Source organism: Oncorhynchus masou, chromosome 31, assembly GCF_036934945.1.
Source record: "Oncorhynchus masou masou isolate Uvic2021 chromosome 31, UVic_Omas_1.1, whole genome shotgun sequence".
NCBI lineage: Eukaryota > Metazoa > Chordata > Actinopteri > Salmoniformes > Salmonidae > Oncorhynchus > Oncorhynchus masou.
In genome coordinates, this window is record NC_088242.1 from 80552518 (window position 1) to 80557910 (window position 5393).

A 5393-nucleotide genomic window follows, 5' to 3' on the forward strand; every position below is an offset into this window, starting at 1 on the left:
TGGGAAAGGGGTAAACTATTTATATAAGCACTTTTCTACCCTATTTTCCCAGATATTACATTTCACCTTGTATTGTGTTAATCTCAAGATAATTACTCCTAACATGACATTGACTCAGGGCACTGTTTGATTAATCTCCTGTCAGGAGACTCCTGATGTCTTACTGTAATTAATAATTGTGACTTGTCTCAACTTGCTTTCAAGGTTATTCAATGGTAAATTCTCCAAGAGTATTGCTCAACTTCTACATCCTCTCACGCCTCCTTGTGAAATAGGTCAGAGTTGAATGTTAATATAAGATTTAGTTCATTACATTCACTTAAACTGTTCTCAGCAGCCCTGATCTATCACGCAGCAGGTAGCCTAGTGGTTCAAGCATTGGGCCAGTTACCAAAAAGTCGCTGGTTCAAATACCCGAGCAGACAAGTTGGAAAAATGTCTGCACTTAACCCCAATTCGCTTCAGGGGCGCACTGCTACTATGGCTGACCGTGTAAAACACATTTCACTACATTTAACAGCTGTATGTGACAAAACAAACTTGTCTAAATGCTTCAGGGAGAGTGGAGGAGAGTCTGTCAGTTAACTTACAATATGTGTAAAGCTAGTTGTTAGTCTGTACTTAAAACATGTCAATAATATAAAGCCCACATGAAACACTAGTCAAGGGCTAGGTAAGAATGTGTGAAATGCTAGGTTCAGAAGAAAAACACCCACCACTCCTCTGAGCTGCACGTCTCAGATTGGGAGCACTGTCCAATCCCAGAAATTCCGAGACGATAACTTCACTTTAAAGGCACAATTAAGAGTGGTTGTTTGCTGTACCCTGTACCTATACCAAATTGAGCAAAAGCATTTTAAGGTTAAATTCATCGTTGACAACTTCGTAGGAGCATCATTAAAAGTCATCGCTACTAAAGTTGCACTTGAAAACGGACGTTATTTACCTACTGCCTCAGACCACTCACAGAACAGTGAAGTACGTTGTTAGATGCGTTTTTTCCATACCGAATCACTGAAGATCTCCACTAAACTGCCGATATAGACCGCTGTTAACTTCACAACAAAGTTGACTACGAATACAAAGTTGCCAGTGTCTGAAATTGTTATAAACGTGAAGGATAAAAACTAATCTTAAAATGAAAACCAAGATGACTACCAGGGGTTTATGCATCAGATTGAGCAACAACAAGAAGTATACATTACTATATAAAAAAAAAGACAGCCCCACACTCCCTATATACAGGTATGCAAACTAGTCACCTTTCGGCGAAATTCGCCTTTTTTTAATCCAAAATTCGGTGAAGTCTGAAGTTTACATACACTTAGGTTGGAGTCATTTAAACTCGTTTTTAAACACATTTCTTGTTAACAAACTATAGTTTTGGCAAATCGATTAGGACATCTACTTTGTGTATGATCTACTTTGTGCATTTTTCCAACAATTGTTTACAGATTATTTCACTATAATTCACTGCATCACAATTCCAGTGGGTCAGAAATTTACATACACCTACATTGACTGTGCCTTTAAACAGCTTGGAAAATTCCAAAAATCATGTCATGGCTTTAGAAGCTTCTGATAGTCTAATTGACATCATTTGAGTCAATTGGAGGTGTACCTGTGAATGTATTTCAAGGCCTACCTTCACTCAGTGCCTCTTTGCTTGACATTATGGGGAAATCAAAAGAAATCAGCCAAGACCTCAGAAAAATAATTGTTGACCTCCACAAGTCTGGTTCATCCTTGGGAGTGCCTGAAGGTACCATGTTCATCTGTACATACAATAGTACGCAAGTATAAACACCATGGGACCACGCAGCTGTCATACCGCTCAGGGAGGAGACTCATTCTGTCTCCTAGAGATGAATGTACTTTGGTGCGAAAAGTGCAAATCAATCCCAGAACAACAGCAAAGGACATTGTGAAAATGCTGGAGGAAACGGGTACAAAAGTATATATATCCACAGTAAAACGAGTCCTATATCGACATAACCTGAAAGGCCGCTCAGCAAGGAAAAGGCGACTGCTCCAAAACCGCCATAAAAAAGCCAGACTACGGTTTGCAACTGCACATGGAGACAAAGATCATACTTTTTGGAGAAATGTCCTCTGGTCTGATGAAACACAAATAGAACTGTTAGGCCGTAATGACCATCGTTATGTTTGGGGGGGGGAGGCTTGCAAGCAAAAAAAACACCATCCCAACCGTGAAGCACAGGGTTGGCAGCATCATGTTGTGGGGGTGCTTTGCTGCAGGAGGGGCTGGTGCACTTCACAAAATAGATGGCATCATCAGGGAGGGAAATTATGTGGATATATTGAAACAACAAACTAACTACTCTCTGTGCACTAATGTTTTCCCTCTACAGTATGTGGATAATTCGGAATGAGAGAATTAGGTGAAAAATAGGCGTTGCTTGTTAAACACGTGGATTCAGGGATCAAGTGTAGCTGGAGCTGGGCCTGGCTTAAGCTGGATGCCACTATGGTGAAAAGAACACCACACACTATCCCTCTTTCTGACTTTTTCAATACAGTGAAAGAGATCAATTATGCGAACAAAGGGTATCATTCTCTGCTGGCACATTGTAGAACAGATGACCACAGGCAGAAAGTGTCAAATGTAATAATGTGCAGTGTAGCCCAAAAATATTGCTTTTGTTGTGTTACTTGACAGTAACACTTGTGTGTGAGTGAGGGGGGATTATTATATTTTGTACTCAGTGAACGTTATTTTTGCACACATGTAGCCTTGTACACTTGATCAATATCTACTATAGTGACCACTATAATAGAGCAAAAATAGAATGTTTGTTTGTTTCTACTTTAATATGTTTTTTCCCCCAAGTGCAATATTTAGATGTGTGTGGTCACACGCGTTCTGTTATAAAGGCTGTCATGGCTAACTGCAATATTAGTGTATTGTTTTTTCTCAAGACTTGAGTGTCATTTGCAGTAAAGTCTAGGCAACACATAACATTGGATTGCTTTCCTTACATTTTCTAGCTGTGAGTTAGGTTCACATGAACCACATTTTATTTTACACACAAACTGATCATGTAGATCATATTGTTTGTTGTATAATTAAAACCTCCCCCTAGCAGGGACTTGTTGCATGTTTCAGTGCAAAAAAAAGTCTCACCTTTTTGGGCCCTCGCCAGTTTTCGTCCCTGTATACAATGTAACATTTTTAGGTGAAAAACCATCAGTAGAGTGGGGAAAAAAAACAGTTCACTTCTTTCGGTACATGCAAATTTAGACGTAAAATGTATTTTATGTGCACTACATCATTACCAACAGCCTTTTATCCGCAACCAGTAAATTTGATTGAAGAAACATCTCTGGAGGGAAATGAGCGTATGCAGATTTTAGAATATTCGCATGAAAATCTGTCGCCAATTGGATGGAAAACTAGCTATAGGCCTATATATTTCAATTATATTATATAAATATTTTCACATAAATGTGTTTCCACCAACATTTCTCGCATAATTCATTTGACTGAAACAAAACAATCCCACATTGTCTAGTGTATTTTCTTTTGTCAACATTTGGAAAGTTTACTGAAAAATGTTCTGTTTCCATTAGGCCTGTCATTACATTTTAAGCTGAAAAACATCCACACAGCATGGTGCTGCCATCCTCATGCTTCACCGTAGGCATGATGCCAGGTTTCCTTCAGACGTGACGCTTGGCATTCAGGCCAAAGAGTTCAATCTTAGTTTCATTAGACTAGAGAATCTTGTTTCTCGTGGTCTGAGAATCTTTAGGTGCCTTTTGGCAAACTCCAAGCGGGCTGTTGTGCCTTTTACTGAAGAGTGTCTTCTGTCTGGCCACTCTGACATAAAGGCCTGATTGGCGGAGTGCTGCAGAGATGGTTGTCCTTCTTGAAAGTTCTCTGGAGCTCTGTCAGAGTGACCATTGGGTTCTTGGTCACCTCCCTGACCAAGGCCCTTCTCCCCCAATTGCGATTGCTCAGTTTGGCCGGGCGGCCAGCTCTAGGAAGAGTCTTGATGGTTCAAAACTTCTTCCATTTAAGAATGATGGAGACTACTGCGTTCTTGGAGACCTTCAATGCTGCAGAACTTTTTTGGTACCCTTCCCCAGATCTGTACCTTGACTCAATCCTGTTCATTATGGAGCTCTACAGACAATTCCTTTGACCTCATGGCTTGGTTTATGCTCTGACATGTACTGTCAACTGTAGAACCTTATATAGACCGGTTTGTGGCATTCCAAATCATGTCCAATCAATTGAATTTATCACAGATGGACTCCGATCAAGTTGTAGAAACATCTCAAGGATGATCAATTTTGAGTCTCATAGCAAAGGGTCTGAATACTTTTAAAACATTTGCAACATTTTCTAAACTTTTTCTCAATATGGGGTATTGTGTGTAGGTTAATGAGGGAACGTAACAAAATGTGGAAAAAGTCAAGGGGTCTGAAAACTTTCCAAATGCACTGTATCTAAGAAGATAAAACCCAGTAGCTACTATCTGACATTGGATATCAAGTTACGTGGTCATTCTGTGAAATCTGCATCAGACACAGGTCTGTTCTAGGAGCAAGAGCCTTTGTAGGATTGACCACTTTGTCCATACTACTCTCATTACAGCTGTTCTAATCTCAGTTTTGAGATTAAAATGGAATATGTTCATCCAACACTTGCATTCAGATTTTCAGAACATTTCATATGAACAAAGTTTAATACATGAACAGTAGTGAGACCTGAGTGACTGTCTTGCAGGTGACTGTCATCTCCATAGGCTGCTGATTCAGACAATAAAGTTATCCCAGGATGGCCCCATAGCTCCTGTAGTCTCTCACTAGTGTCAATCTTATCTTCTCCCTGGGTCTCTTGCCTCCAATGTTTGGGCTTCCTCCAGTCATTTGGAATACAGTATAGTATGGGAATTCACATTCATACACAGGGTAATGACCACAGAGCGTCAATCAAGCGACGTTGGGCTTGTTTGATGATTCGGGTAGCTGACAATTCGAGACAACCAGCATGTGGTATTAAATTGGCTCATAAATAATACAAATAACATAGTTGGAAATAGAGACACTTCAAGGTGCAGCTTCCATTTGAATAAATGGAAACCGTTCCATGTAAACTACAATGTAGAAATGTAAGCAGGTGATGTGTACATGTTATTACACCTCTTGAAGAGTAAGTATCAACCAGCGTCATCAATGTGACCCAGGGAATAAGGATGGGAGCTCTGAGAGGATACTGCTGTCTGTAAGTGTGACAGCTGGCCTACATCATATGCTTTTATGCCCATCGTGCTGCTCCATGACTCACCAAGAGTCATAGTGCTCATTACACACTCTGTCTTCATACAAAGTGACAATGACCTGTCTTGGCACTATAAAACCATAGC